This window comes from Amyelois transitella, chromosome 5 (assembly GCF_032362555.1).
Source record: "Amyelois transitella isolate CPQ chromosome 5, ilAmyTran1.1, whole genome shotgun sequence".
NCBI lineage: Eukaryota > Metazoa > Arthropoda > Insecta > Lepidoptera > Pyralidae > Amyelois > Amyelois transitella.
The window spans coordinates 9,966,786-9,984,047 of NC_083508.1; the positions used below are offsets into that span (position 1 = coordinate 9,966,786).

A 17,262-nucleotide genomic window follows, 5' to 3' on the forward strand; every position below is an offset into this window, starting at 1 on the left:
GAGGAAGGCTTTAGGCTATATAACATCACGCTGCAACTATAAGGAGCGAAGAAATATTGAAGAATGCGCCGAGCTTGCATGAAGAGAGTTATGAATGTGGATGAAGCGAAGGAAGTATGCAGAGATCGTGGCAAGTGGATAGAGGTAGTCTCTGCCTACCCCTCCGGGAAAGAGGCGTGATGTTATGTATGTATGTATGTACTTCCAAAATCGGGATGGCGGTAACGACCACTTGCAAAAGAATATAACTACCTACTAAAACAACAGATTTTTTCCATTGCAAAAAAATAATCTACATACATACATACATACATATCATCACGTCTATATCCCTTACGGGGTAGACAGAGCCAACAGTCTTGAAAAGACTGAAAGGCCACGTTCAGCTATTTGGCTTAATGATAGAATTGAGATTCAATTAGTGACAGGTTGCTAGCCTGTCGCCTAAAAAAGAATCTTAAGTTTGTAAGCCTATCCCTTAGTCGCCTTTTACGACATCCATGGGAAAGAGATGGAGTGGTCCTATTCTTTTTTGTATTGGTGCCGGGAATCACACGGCACAAAAAAAAAATAAAAAAAAAAAAAAAAATAAAAAAAAAAAAAAAAAAAAATAATCTACTGTTTCACAAGCTTTTATACGATTCTTTGCTACAGAATGGGACCTGAGTGCCCCTGAATTTGGGAGACTGCGATGTGCACTCACTCCCCGTTCAATTATGTAGGTTGGCTAAAAGGCTTGCACACATGTTCGGGTCGCGTAGCCATTGTCGTCGACAAGCAAGTATTTGTCGAACAACAAAGTTTGCCTACCGATTACACATGTCACATTTAGTGACACTGCTTCTCAATGGGATAAAATCTCGATACGCAACAGTGTTACCTACTCATTTCAACATTTTTTTTTCTAATCAGTAATACTGTCATTAATCGACGCTCTGTAAGAGCTCGCTTAGTAAGAGTGATTAATGTTATTTGCAATAAAATGAAATAATTTCTTGAGCTTATTTTGTCAATCTCATCAAGTAACGATTTTAAATACATGGTCAATCTGTTAAAAAATAATGTCAGTTAAAAATAAACACAATATTCCAGTTGCAATGAGTATTCCAAAGAAAGACTAAGTTTGACATTGATCGTTAAATATCTTGAAATCATAAATACTTTGTGATGTAATATTACCTAACAATTTCCTTAGATACCTACTTACAAATACACTGTCGTATAATAATGAACAAGTACCAAAACAGAAATTACTATGAAATTCTGTTCGTAAATCAAGGTTTGCGTCGTGTCAACACATTCGTGGGGAAATGAGCTGACGTTTTCATTAATTTCATACCGCGGTTGAAACAATTCACTGAGAAACGTCTGCGCGCGGAGACTGTGTTTCCATTGTCAGGCGACACGAAATACTTAAAATCATGCCTCTTTCCTGGAGTGGTAGGCAGAGACGATATCTTTCAATTTGCCGCGATCCCTGCACACGACACTTTTGAGTATTTTAAATAACATTACACCATTTTTAGGTATTCACTAATTGTAAGGTACTTATACATTCTTGATATGTATTTTCGTTGAAAAATAAAGTTCTAAAATAATGTATGGTTAATAGCAAATGCAATTCGATATTATGTCATCCGTTATTTGGTTTTTTCTTTTCACGACTATTAATTATTTTAGAATGTATTTTTAAACAAAGATCTATCGAAAATGTTTACCGTTTCCGTTAGAAAATGGAATCTGGGTATATCGGTGACAACTTTAATTATTTATTCATAGGTATAATAAAGTGTTGTATACATCAACCGCGCCCTCACTTTGCAACATATATCTATCCATGATATTATACAGGGTGACTAGAAAATCACGTTTCCTAATTAATATCATAGTAGATAAATCATGAACAAAAAATATCGTTATTTATAAAAAAAAAAAAAAAGTTGTGTGTCCATAATGTTTGACCATATAAGGCCATCCAGCGAGATATCTCGCGGCCGGCACCGTCGCACTGTCACCTCATCGTTTGTATTCGTTCTGAGTCGTGAGTTCTTTTTTGTTATTTGGATCAAGAATCAGATACTAAAAGGCCACGTTCAACTGTAGGGCTATATTGATAGAACTGAGTTCAAATAGCGACAGGTTGCTAGCCATCATCTAAAAAAAAAATCTCAAGGTCTTAGACGTCTTTTACTATATCCTTGGGAAAGATATGGAGTAGACCTCTTCTAAAGTGCTGGAAACCACGCGGCACTTATCTGTAGAATATTAAGAGGTACTTAAGTATATGTAGACTATGTACCATGTACTGTTCACCTCGGAACAATTTCAATCATGATGCAGTCAAAAGATAACGTATCTTAAGAAATTCAGGTGGATAATTCAAGTGTGATAGATCGCTAAAATTATAATGAAAATATAATAAAAGCTCTCACCAAAGCTGTTCATGAATATGATGAATGAGAAGAGGCGTTGGTTGAACAAACAAAATGCAGTGAAATCTGATATCTGTCTAAAATAAATGTGTAGGTATAGTATAAATTCTGTATTGAAAATTGTAAACAGTATGTCTACGCTCGCAACTCTACCAGTGTAAAACAAAAAAATCCTTTACCATGAAAATTTTCGGAAATCCTCACATAATGCACCCTTACATCACTTAGTCTTAAGAAAGCCATAATATATAGCAAATTTCAAATATAGACTGAGAGCGCATCACAAGCGGTTCTGTGCAAAAGAAAATAAACAAATTGGTGTCGTTTGGTTCCTGGTACCAATAGAAAAGAGAATAGGACCACTCTATTTATTTTCAATGAAGATCGTAAAAGGCGACTAAGGGATATACTTATAAACTTGGGATTTTTATTAACACATACATTTTAGGAATTTTTAGGAACACTTTATATGAATTTCAATTCTATCATTAAGCCAAACAGGTGAACGTGGCCTATTAATCTTTTCGGGACAGTTGGCTCTGTTTACCTCGCAAGGCATATAAACGTGATTATACGTATGTTTGTAAAGTTTAAACAAAAAATTAATATACTAAAGTTTAGTGTACCTCTGGTGACATACATATATTCGTACAATTTAAATCAATGGGCGGTGATGATAAAACTGTCATGAAGAAAATCGTTTCATGCATATCAACGAGCCAATTTTAACACGTCAATATGTATTCGCGAATTTAAATCATTTCCAATTATGTTTTCAGTTTTTGTTTTTTTTTTTAATAATATAAATATATAGATTTCGTCAGAATCTGTTTCATCAGTTTTAATCTGTTTAGATAAAGTTTAAATGAAGGCCACTCACTCATTAATCTCTAAGCACTATGACGATGAAAATAATTGACAAGGTTTTACGGAAGGCCTGCCACTGCCATTTAGCCTACTTGGGAATTGTTCTTACTTTTTTATTTATACTCTACGGTCCCCATTCGCACGGTTTAAGGATTTGCCGATGAATTTTTTCAAAATATTCTAAAAAATCAGTTTAGAGAAAATAATCATATATAATCACTTTCCTTGTAGAAGCTAGTGCTTGTTAAACTAAATAATGAAATCACATACATACATACATATAATCGTCTTTATCTCTTTCGGGATAGACAGAGCCAAAAGTCTTGAAAAGCTTGAAAGGCCAATTTCCCAAGTTTATTAGCCATTCCCTTAGTCGCCTTTTGGGAAATCCACGGTGAAGAGATGGAGTGGTCCTATCCTATTAAAGTGCTACCGCGTGGCATAAAAGAAATTACAAAATTGAAAAGATCCGATTAACTTATAATTATAAAACGGCTGAGCCGATCTAATTTCTTCATGTACACATACGCCTAATGCTCGTGAGGAAAGCTATGCCATGTTTGAATAGTCAATTGGTGAATTTAATTTACGCTAAGAGTTGAGTAGGTACCTATCGAGAGGATCATTACTCTCAATCCTGATTAAAAACGTGCTTTCCTAAATACGTCTTATTCATCACACACATACATACATATAGTCTAGTCTATGTGGGTCTATATCCCTTGCGGGTTAGACAGAGCCAACAGCTTACGTCTTATTCATCAACCAATATGCATGATACGATTAAGGAAACAAATAGACACACATAAACGTTCAGAATTAAGAATTCTGATTTACTACAGTTTTCTAAAATGTCTGGAGGATAATCATAGAGACAAAAATTTCTGATTTCCTGCATAACTCCTGGCAAGCTGCGTTTGTCCGCTGACGACAATATTTTTTTATGGAATGAGAGAAGCATGAAAAATATTCAATATAGGTAACAATATAAATTTACCAGTTTATTTTTGGGCTGTAATAGAATAGGTAGGAATTTCTTATATAAATAAAGATATATAAAAAACTGTGCTTAAATCGTTTTATTCCATATCGAAACTATTCAATATTCAAATAGTGACAGGTTGCTAGCCCAGCGCCTAGAAGTATCCCAAGTTTATAAGCCACGTTTTACAACATCCATGAGAAAGAGACGGAGTGGCCCTATTCTTTTTTCTATTGTTGCCGGGAACCACACGACACTACTCTACCCTATAATACCGCCAAACAAGATTGGATTGGGTGGACGTCATCAATAGTTAACGAAATCGTTGAAATCGAGCGAGTGATCACATACACGCCACGCATACTAATCGTATACCAAATACTCGATCAAATCATTCGATTAAATGCGGTTGCGAGTCTAAATGATTGTTTGTGGATTACGCTGATTGCTAGAGTTGTGATTTAGTACAGCGGTCGTTTGGTTGTCAATGATGTCAATTCTTTATTGGAATTGAGATTCAAATAGTGACAGGATTCTAGACCGCCTACAAGAGGTATCCAAAGTATATAAGTCTATACTGAATATTGGATACCTCTTGTAGGCGGTCTAGAAACCTTTTTAATCCGTTTTTACAACATCCATGGGAAAGATATATAATACTTCAATTTGAAAGTGCCGAAAACCACACGGCACAGTAGCCTAAATAGACGGCAATTGCAGGGCCTCAGTGGCTGAAACAAATGGTTCGCGTCTAATGAGGCCGGTCCAATTTTACGCTACATCCAGGAGCCAGGATAACTGAACACCTACAGCGGTTTACCCTTTTTTCAGCGCCCTTTAACCCTCGCTTTTAACTTGCTAAATTGTTCCTAGCTTTTTTTTTTCATAATAGGTTAGGTAATAAAAAAATAAAAAATAAGCATATGTATACACATTAAAAATGTTGATGCACTATAAAATAGAACCACTCCATATCTATGGATGTTGAAAAAGGCGACTAAGGGCTTATATACTTGAGATTTCTGTGATGGGCTAACAACCTGTCATTTTTGAATCTCAATTTCATCTTAAAGCCATTCAGACATCTTTTCAGTCTTTTCAAGACTGTTGGCCCTGTCTACCCCGCAAGGGATATAAACGCCTCTATATGTATGTAAAAATGTTAACGTATGTAAACAAGTTTTGACATAGTTTACTAATTTGGATTTATTTCATAACACTGACTGTATGTTTTTAGTAATCATATTGCGGTCGAATTATGAATCAATAGAATTAAGTCATACTCGTAAATTATGCAAATATTGATTTGTGTGCACTTTCCGTAAATTTGTGATTATTGCAAACATTCGTCATATCGTTAAAGTTAACATGTGTAGATGCTGTATCCTTTCCGTTTTAATTAAAATATATTAACATATTTGATTAAATGATCAAATAAACAATTGAAAATTTATTTTTACCTCTATTCCTTTGCGGGGTATACTAGCCAATAGTCACAAGATTCGATGGTCTGAGTAAAATATTAACTTGAAATAATTAATATAAACATATATATAATATTCAAATGTTTTTATTCTTCACAGATACTTGGATCCTATCATCTTTTGCATGTCCATTGCAACAATTTTCAGGGTGATATTTAAAAATCAGACTACAAACATTATTCTTAAAATTATCATAGAATTTTCAGTAGGTACAACTTAAGTGTTGAACCTTAATCTTGAAGTAAAATAGCTGAAAAATGCAAATATCTTTCACCTTAAAGAGAATCAGAAAAATGCACCATCTACGAGTATAGAGTCCGCCCGTGCATATTTTAGTTTTGAACATATCTGAAACGTGACTACACTTAAAACAGCGTTTCAGTAGGTTATGAAGCCGGATCAAGTGTAAATCGAGACTTGTGCATACGTATACAAGCAGCAGACCCAAATGCAAACATAAGGAGCCCCCTACCATGCATCTTTTAAGAAGAACTAACTGTTGCCCGCGACTTCGTACGCGTGGATGAGCCTATCGTGGTTCTTATACGTTGTATGCTGCGTTAGTTTTTATCGTATTGTATTTTGTACAAAATTATTTTTAGCGTACCGGTTTCATTTGTTCAATAGACTAAGAATTGTCAAACTTTCAACTCTTTTCCAGGCCTCTCTTGTTCGAATACTTGTCTGACGTTAATCTATATAAAATGTCAGACAACTATTCGATTGGTATCGAATCGTATGAAAGCAAAAATAAAACATAGTGTAAGTCAGCTATTTCTATTCCAATTCAAAATTTTTATTCTTTATTATAGGATACCTCATATCGCTTAATAATTGTCAAATCTTATGGTTTTACAACATTGGTTGACGTCATGACTTATTCCCGTGTAGATCGAAAAAATAATCTTAAGAAAGACTAAAGACTAAAATTAAGTATCCTTTTAGGAAACACTAGCTATTTCTGAATCATAATTCCCTCAATTTGCAATCCAACTAAACGTGACCTTCGAGTTTTTTAACTTTCGCTCTGTCTACCCAAAACGCTTAAAGGAATGGCTGAATTGCGCCTTTTCATCAAACTTGTTACTCAATCTGTTCTCAGTTGATGACTACAACAATAAGATTACCGAAGAACTAGACATAAAGTCGAGATATACATATGTGTCTATGTCTGCTCGATCAAATAGTGGTAGTCGTACCAACTGATCCAAGTACCGTAGTAGGGGTCACGTCCTTTGTCGTCCATGTTCGCCGTACGAGTGACCACGCTTTGTTCCGCTGAATGCCTCATCCGCGCTCTAATACCACTTTTTAACCCACCCTTATTCAATGAAGTTGCCCGTTAAGCCTTTGTTTACTGACACAGTTTAATTAACTTTCGTTTCGTTCTTATTTGATCCATCATTATATTTGTTTGTCTGTTTGTAATATCTTTATTGCATATAAATGTATACAGTTACAAGAAATAGTACGTAGTTATAAAAGAAACAAATCACTTGCAATGCACCTATATTGTGCAGTGGACCACAAAGAAAAGTTAACGACCGACGTATCGTATATGTCGGAGAGACTTTTATATGTGGCCCACGGTACCTACTACCAAAAATTTATTATGCGGGAAAGCGGTTAGATATTATTTTTTTAAAAGGCAATCATTGTGTTGCAACCTTTTACTACAGAATAGCAACCCAGTAAGTCTCAAGACGCAATAAATAATCATTAAATTAAATCCTTCCTTAAATTATTAGAGAGTCTATACAAGATATGAATACTGGACCTAAGAATTAGTCACTCTTTGAAGAGATGAGTGATCAAAACAACAAAAGAGATGTAGTGGTCCTTTACTAAAGTGGTGGATTGTGTACGTACATGCTGCGATAAATGTTATCAATTTTGTATTAACACTTTCCAAAAAGTTATTTTTACAAACCGCACGTTTGTTGTACATAATTTTGATTAATGAATCTTAAGTACTGATCAGATCTTTCTAAGCAGTTTTGCCCAAAACTCTCAAGTTAAATCAACTGAAAGATTTGTTCCCAGTTAATTGGAAGTTTACAAGACATAATAATTAATCTGAGATTAAAATTGCCGATCACGTGTCGCAGTCAGAAACAGAAAATTAAAACTTGATAATTTGGATCCGACCGCGACTCGGTGCCACATGAGGTTGTACGGTCGCAATGAGACAGAAATCAATTTGAATGTACTTATTTAAATTCCGGCAAACAATCCTTAAGATAATAGAAGGAAATGGAAAAAATATGCTTTAATTCGGTTTATATGTATGTAAATCTTTTTTTTATTTATTTATTGATATTTATATATATTTTCTTGAAAGACTGATGCAAAAAGGCAGATAATTATTGTATATATGCAGATAATTATTGATATAAGGGAGATAAGTCAATAGCTCCGACTTTTATTACAGTACCAATTAATACCTTAATATATTTATTGTAATAAATTGTGTGTAATGTTAACTGAAAAATGTGTAATTTTTGATAAAAGGAGTACATAGTACCCATATTTTTTCCTGCTGGAGTAATGTTTTTTCTAGTAACGTTGCAAACTTTATAGAAGTACTCACATTATTTCGGACAAAATTGGAACGCCCAAAAAACAGTATTGCCACTAACAAAAATTAACATACTACAAAACTAAGTTACAACGTCTAGACGCAAGTATTTATTCATGTGTCCTAACGAAACATTGTAGAATGAATGCTCGAACAACTGTAAAAGTCTTTAAACTTTAAACAAATAGGTTTTGGATAATTTAATGAATTTTTGTTAGGTACACTTTATTGGTCAATCAAACTTTTTTCTAACAGATTAATGAAAATGACAGCTTTCATGCAAATATTGATGAAGTTGGGTGAAGCAAGAGTAGTATGCAGGGATTTTGGCAATTGTAGAGATGTAGTGTCTGCCTGCCCTTCTGGAAAAGTGATGTTAATATATCTATGTATTCTGCTATCTAAATAATATTTGATGAAAATGTAGGAACCAAAAGGATTCAGAAAAATGTATTTATAGCAAAAGCACATTTATCTAATTATTACTTACCGATTTAATACATGTTATAACCGACTGGATAAAAATCTATAAAAAATATCAACTAAACAAATCGTAACTGAACGAATCTTCAAAAGGGATGACTCACAATAAATACAGAAATAAAAGAATATTTCATTCATGAATGCGTTTGCGGAGTATTTTATTACTATTCAATCTATTAGGGGCAGAGATTCGAGGTCCAAAGCGGTAATAAAAATAAAATTATTTCCACCTTATTATTCTATAGGGCTTAGGCCCTTTCAGCCGGGGGTGAATCCCCTCCGCAAATATTTGTGAAACTATCGAGACAGTGCGCATTGTACCCGACTTCAGCTATTTATAAGGCACTCAAAGTATTTGTTGTAACTAAATTAATAGTAGTATAAGGTCTTAGTAAGAGTTAATCTAATTTTCCAACCGGTTGCACGTTTATAGAATTGTGTGAGACTTGGTGCGAACGAACGGGTGCTTAGGGCGCGCAGCATTGTAAAAGATATCTTTGTGTAAATACAAACATATACGTCTCTATCATTTACGGTATAGACAGAGTTGCAAAACACGTCGCGTTGAGGAACTGCTCCATACCTAATAATTATAAGTCTCACCTTAAAGCAGCATTTAGCACGGTCCTCCGATGCGAAGTAGGTATTTCTTTAAAATAGGTACTTTAAGATTGAGTTTCTTTTATTATTTCTTACTTTTTAAAAAAGAAGAAGGTATATAATTTTTTTTTGCGTGAAAGAAACACATCCCACATTCATATAAACTTTCACATTTATAATATAACAAACGTCAATAATGCCTGTATGTACTGAGCTAGACTTGGATTTTATAGCTTAGGTTTTCACAACCCTTTTCAGTCTAAGATATGATGAAATTGAGGATAAAGGTTTTGGATATTTATAGTTCGGATGATCATCAATTATGTAGGGTATTGAAACGTAAGCGATTCTAGAAGAAATGTATTAGGTAATATTCGTAAATAAAATTTGAATGTTTAGAAACATATTTAATTTGAATTATTAGTGTTTCTATGTAGGTTAATAAATACTGTATTTTTACTACATTATTTTTTTGCATAGTTTTCAAGGATTTTATAAAAAAGAAGAAACCGATTGACCGACATCAACGCACTGCCTACAACGCTGAGTCTAGTTATTTGAATTTGACACACAGGTTCCATATGTGGCGTGGTCTAGCACCAAAGTAACCTTTCCTGGAATTCCCGCGGGGACAGAACAGAACAATAAACGGAATTTTACATATAATACGGACGAACTACTAAAATAAAATATTTTCAGGTGTACATAACAAAGAACCTCCTTTTTTGAACTCGGTTAAATAGCAGCCTGTTTTTAAAAGGATAATACATAGGAAATAAACGTGGCAAGAAGGGGTGGTGTAGTGAAACCGATCATTAATTGGACGTCACCGCAGCGGCCGGGATCGAGCCCTGAATAAATGCACAACAGTTCAAAAACCCCGGGGTACCGTCAGCAAGGATGTTAATAATTAATTCCGTCCATAAAATAAATCAATTCTCTTGCGATACCGAGTTTTTCATTATGGCGAATCGACAATGAAGTGAACGAATAAATCGATAGTCTCCCCTTTTTGTTATTTCATTTGTTCATCTCATTTGCAACATGGTACCTCCAAGACATTGTTTTCCTTTAATGTCCATCAATTAATGAACAGTTTCTGCCATCATATTTATATCCATGTCGCAACTCAAAGAAAGAGTATATCTAAATCAAACATATCTTTATCTACCCTCACAATACATAAATTAAACATACATACATATGATCACGTCTATATCCCTTGCGGGGTAGACAGAGCCAACAGTCTTGAAAAGACTGAATGGCCACGTTCAGCTATTTGGCTTAATGATAGAACCGAGATTCAAATAGTGACAGGTTGCTAGCCCATCGCCTAAAAGAGGAATCCTAAGTTTATAAGCCTATCCCTTAGTCGCCTTTTACGACATCCATGGGAAAGAGATGGAGTGGTCCTATTCTTTTTTGTAATAGTGCCGGGAACCACACGGCACATAAATTAAAATACACCTATTTTAATTGAATTCCCAGGTTGTGAGCTCTGAAGTTCACTAAATATAAAATTGTTTTACGTACCTACTATTTTTTTTTATATAAATGCATTGATAAGTTAATATAGTTCCAGTAGTTGGGTTTATATGACTTTATTGGCCATTAAAAAAACAAGAACACAATTAAACTTAGCAAGAGGCGAAATCAACCCTTGCGACTTATTTTTACTATGGAAATGTGCTGTGTGCTGTGTGGTTCCCGGTACCAGTATAAAAAACGGAAAACTCTAGGTATCTTTTTTCTTGGATGTTGTAAAAGGCGACTAAGGGATAGGATTATTCTTATATGTGCTAGCAACATGCAATGGGCTAGCAACCTGTCAGTATTTGAATCTATCATTAAGCCAAATAGCTGAACGCGGCTTGTCAGTCTATCAAGAATGCTGGCTCTGTCTACTCCGCAAGGTATATAGACGTGATAACATGAATGAATTAATGATTTTTTTTTCCAAAATGTAATAAAATTTAACATTTGTTGCTAATTAAGTACAAATAAGAAAAAATAATATCTGTGGTTTTTATGCGGACTGTCCAATACTTACTTTTACATTAGTGCTGTGCTGCGTCAGTAACCGATTCTTATTTGTCCAAGGATCACCGACTGATGCGCGCAATCTCGGCAAATTACAGGTGCTATTTGTTCGTCATTAGTGCTATTCTCTTTTTGTTTCTTGTTCCAAATGTTTTGTAAATAAAGTGTGGGCGTAGAATTCTCGTGTATTGAAAAATCCTGATGTTAAAATTGGCTTTTAGAAGGTTGTTATTAATGAAAAGGTGTCTCGGGTCTGCTGGAGGAGATTTCTTTAAAAATAAGAAGGACATACATATATACTATTGTACAAGTATTTTGAGTTTATCATTCCCTTATACAACATATGTATTTTCTGTGTACTTGATTTGGTGATTTTTTTTAAATTATGAGTTGTTATTCATTTGTCATTATATTAGTCCTACTAATAGTACCTAAGTCTGTTTATCTGAATGTAAGTATGTTTGTTTATCTGTTACACTATCACGGCGAAACCATTAAATAGATCAGATTTTTACAACATATTGTATGAATTATCCGAAGTAGAGCGCTACTTCTTTTCTTAAAATTCGAAAAATTAAATCCTTGAAGGTATATGAGCAATTTAGTTTACAGCTAGCGGTGCAGTGGACAATTTTTTTATTTTTGTACCTACATCAGTAGGTAGGTAGGTAGGTTAATTATCATAATTATTCTTCCTGTGATTCTATTTCTCCATGGAGTTCCGAATTCTTCGTTTCAGATTTTAATTAAAATTCGCACTTCTTACATTTCAACACGTGAGAACTTTTAGGAGAAATGTTTTACAAACAATACGTGTTTTGGGTCGAGGCGTAGAACCTTCCCATTATTTATACGAAACAGCCTTTCAGCAGAAAGGGCACTTAAATAAAATGGCCAAAAGATAATTCACGGAGATATTTAAGATTTCAAATTGCTAATTAATGCTTCAAATAAGCAACGTAATGATTCAAATAACAGCTTCTGAGTATTTTATAATTACTTAAATAAAAATAAGAAGATTTCCATAAATTTTGTTTTGAAGAAGATGAACCCATTTTGTTAAATTTTAAATTGTTTTTGAGAGATAACTTTTTGCTAGGTACTCAAAACAGTTAACAAAAGTTTTTTTTTAATGAGTTGTAACTCTTAAGAGAGTGTAGCACCTCTCCCCAAATAATGGAGCATCTACAGTTCTGCCCTCTGTGCCTTGACATCATAATCATTTCAAAAAATCAAAGATTTAATTCATTACGGGACACTTCGAACATCACTTAATCATTGTCATTTTCGGTTACACAACATTAAATTACAAACTAAGTTTAGTACTATTCTCTTCTATTTTAAGCGATGGGCTATCAACCTGTCACTATTCGAATCTCAATTGCTCAATGCATTCCAGTCTTTTGAAAACTGTCGGCTTTGTCTTCCCCGCAAGGGATATAGACGTGATTATAACATTGGCACACACTCATCGATGAAGGAAATATTATATTAACCCATAGTGCCTTTACGTGTAATTGTTTCGTTTGTTTTGTCTTATACGTTTTAATTATTAAGCAAGTGAAAAAGCTTCATAGTTTGAACATTCACACTGGTAAATGAAATATTTGGTCAAGTGATTTTCAAATTAATGAAACGGCTGCGTCGGCCTCTGTTGGGTTAATCAACAAAGCAAATAAGAGCTGATTGCGGTGGTCGATATTGTTCTAGTGGAAAACACTGCAAATACATTACAGTGGCTACGTGTTACTTTGGTTGGCGAAATTTGTAAATACTGAGACGAAGGACTATTTACGAACGTTGAAAACGCATATGTTTTATCTTCCCACTCTTTCTTTTGTTAGCTACTATGATAAAGATAAGATTCATTCCACTTTGGTCACATGGGTGATCAAATTCCACATTTTTGTGTCTTGAAAACCATGTCATTTTAGCGTTCGTGAATAACGTCGCAGACTTCGAGATTCCACAGTTAATTAAGATATATATAGTTACTAATACGAACCTAGGATGTATTAAGATCATTGCCAATAGGTACAAAGAATTAGGTCTCTTTAAGACATCGTTAAACGTTAGAACAACATTAAAGACTATTTTACTTAGCGGAAAATGGGCTATGACGAGTTCGTAGTTCAGACTTAACATTAAAAATTTATACAGAGCATCAATTTCCTTGAAAAGTAATTTTTACGTTTGTACCGAATTAACTTCAAAACTACTAGACATATTTTGATTAAATTTGGCACAGATACAGAGTAAACTTGTAGGAGTAACAAAGGCTTTATGAAAATCCTCTCGAGAGCAAAGCTCCACTCAAAATCTGGTCTACTTATAATAAGTACTTTTCACTTTTGAATAAATTTCATTTATGATGAATATCAATTAGGACAAATATTTGTGCACTCGTCAAATCACTGCCAATGTGTCCGAGTTGAATCCCGGTTATTACAAAGTTAATTAACTCAGTAAACGCTGTTTGCCCATTTATGTTTACAAATAAATACGTCGGGTGACCATTGATTAATTCACTTTCACGTTAAATATTGCGCTCTTTTTATGTTTTGTAAAACAAACGGCTTTCAATTAAAATAAAGAATAGGTAATTAATTTTTCAGCAACATGCCAACATTTTTTTAATTTACAGTATCTACTAATGCATTCGTTCCGTGTGAATTTATTACGAGTATTTTAACCAATAAATTGGCTTAACATTAGACATGAAATACTTATAGATACCTATGTATTATATAAAGTGTATTAACAAACTATTATATTTAAAGGTTAAATTTCAATTACAAAATCCAAAGCAAGACTCAAAACACCTGTAAATAACCGTCCACACATACAAACAAACTCCAGTTTTATATATTGATAGAACACAGTCAAAGGCGCCCCAATTCTATATATTAAAGCGTTAACATTTACGTTGCTTTGACGCGTGTTCTTCCAGTTTCCGAAACAAATCGGATTTTTCCCTTTAATCGTTCGCATGCCATGTTCAACGACAAGTCAACCCCTCATAAAACGACAGACAAACCGAATTTATATGTAGCGAAGATATGTTTGCTTTCACGTTGCTGGAAGGGTATTTTTAACTTTGATGAAGAAATGGGTGTTTTAATAACAGTTTTGGTTTAATAAAATGAATATTGGAAAAGCGTAGTAGGTAGATGGTTCAGCTATAGTAGCGTGACGTCGTTATTATTGCGCGAAAACTATCGCTGTCCCATTTCACGTCATAATAAAAAGCAAAACAGCGATAGTTTTTTCGCGCGTGCTGTGCTACATTTTGTAACAGGATGTCCTACATTTTTGCAGTAACATCTTGCAGAAACTAAAAACAGCTGTTTGTATCCATTAAAGATCATGGATAGAATCCATTATGGGTATTAATATTACCTGCAAAGGTAAAGAAGGAAATGTTGTGAAGGTAAAAAGGTTATCAATAGCTTTGTGTTAAAGATCTACCAATCGTGACCAAAACGAATCACTCAATCAATATTATGAGTTGGCAAGTTTTCGTACGAACTTGTTCCTTAAAAATTGAAGGTCGTGACGATGAAATTCAAATATTGGTATTGTGTGGAAAATGTGTCGCATCCTAGCACTAAACTGACTTGTTTTAGTACCTAATACTTTGTTGTTTTATGTTCTGTAAACAATTGTAGTCTTTATTGTATTATGTTATCGTTTTTACAAAATATAGAAATTTAAAAACCGGGTCTCCGTATATGGTGAAAAATTACGTAAAATGATTTTTATATTTAGAAAAATTTATTTGTTGAAAAATTGCGTAAAATGATTTTTATATTTTATTTCCCGTGAGAGCGCTGGAAGCTTCATGGGTAATTTAATAAAATTTAATATGCGTTATTTATAATAATAAAATTTTAATATAGGCTAACTATATAATAGATTTATTTTTAAAATTATATTTTGGACATTGATATACATATGTAGATAACGTACACATAATCAGACAGTCTATGTTGACACTTTTTTATCACATTGTAATGTCATTGTAAGTCATAGATATTTTCTCATACTTAAAACTTTGCATTTGAAGACAATTGAGCGACTAACACAGTACCGCGAACTGTAGAAACAATCGCATTTTAAGAGAATTTGCAAATTGGAACGACTTTGTGTGCCACAGTCACACTGAGCACTGACTACCTGAGTTAGTCAGTCAGTTCTAGCAGTTCCATAGATTACAAACACTAGATAACACGTTGATACTGCACGGTTAATGTGAATTTGTTTGTAAAATTGTATTCTAAAGCGTCGTTCTAAACTCTAGAAAAAAAAAGCTGTGTTGTGTAACTCCTTAGGGTCTCATCTACCTATATCTATGTCAAAAATAAATAAAAATGTGGTATAAATAACGTCAGCTATAGGTTGATATACAATACAAAAATATTACAAAAATCGTTTTCTGTATGACGAACGTAACATAGTAGCCTTCGTAGCTAATGCTACGATACTAGGATGAAAGAAATACTTGGAACCATGGTAGACTTACAGCTGTCTTTAAAGCAACCCGGGGATCGTCTTTGACCACCACCCTGGATCGTGTAAGACAAGTTTTTATGAAAACCAACTCTCGTCTGACCCGCAATCTAAGTAGGAACATTGTGCTAGTTTGTAATTGTCCAATTTGCGTCTAGCTTTTAATTGGGTACATTAAAAATAAAATTTTTACAACAACAAATAAAACATTTCTTAAAACAAAATACATATATCCAATCCAGCAATAATATATTTCTTTGTCAAAGCATCCACGCGACGCATCTAGACTTCAGAATTGCATACTCGAATCAGGTGAAAAGCGGAACTTTCTAGTAGGTTAGTGAACACTCCAGAACTTGCATTGTTCGTTAGAACAGCTGACATTTATTTCTTTAGCGTTTGTTTAAAAAAAATTATCGAAAAGTTAAGCCCTCGTAGTATGGCACGGGCGACGTCGATTAATCGCGCGAAAAACTATCACTGTCCCATTTCACGCCATAATAAAAAACGAAACAGGGATAAGTATATTTGAACTTGCGAATAAGTAGTTGTTGCGCAATAAAATTTAATTCTTCAATTAATTTTTTTTACAAATAAAAATCAGGTTATTTATGTGTACTTAAAAGCGTCGATAACACCATATCTATCTATCGGGCATTACTTAACCCAAGCCTTTTTTTTTTTTTTTTTTTTTTGTTTTTTTTTTTTTTTTTTTGACAAATTACACAGATTGAGTTAGCCTCGAAGTAAGTTCGAGACTTGTGTTACGAGATACTAACTCAACGATACTATATTTTACTTTTGTGTTAAGATGACGTATAAAGCGCGCGCAACGTTTTTATGATTATTCAAATGCCTAATTTTTTTTTCTCTGCGTCATTTTTCTGTATAAAGTTATATACATATATGTAAGTTTTAGAAATTTCTCGAATTTTTTTTTTTGGGAATAATTATAGTTGTATCGCGTGACTATAAATAAATTTTTATTTTCAAAGTAAGCAAATAAAAATTTACATTTTGACGTTCTTACGTTAGTATAAATCTGCCTTTAAACTACCATAGTAAGTTGGGAATTTCTACAATCTATCTCAATAAAATCCCACAATAAAGGAAATGAAAATTTACTGTATACGTTACGAATTCAAATAGAGACTTGTGAACGATATGAATGTTTCGCGTCGATGTATTTTGACGATATTATATTATTCTTTATTATTTTGAAGTTCAAAATTTAAAATTCGTGGCGAATGCCTTCTTCAATATTATTGTACTATTATGCAAAATGTA

General features: G+C 33.6%; 1 protein-coding gene across 1 annotated transcript in view; it reads left to right on the plus strand.

Annotated features, from left to right (window-relative positions):
• The window catches only part of LOC132901802 (uncharacterized), a 129,037-nt gene that overhangs the window by 51,093 nt on the left and 60,682 nt on the right, over positions 1 to 17,262 (plus strand). The window lies entirely within an intron of this gene.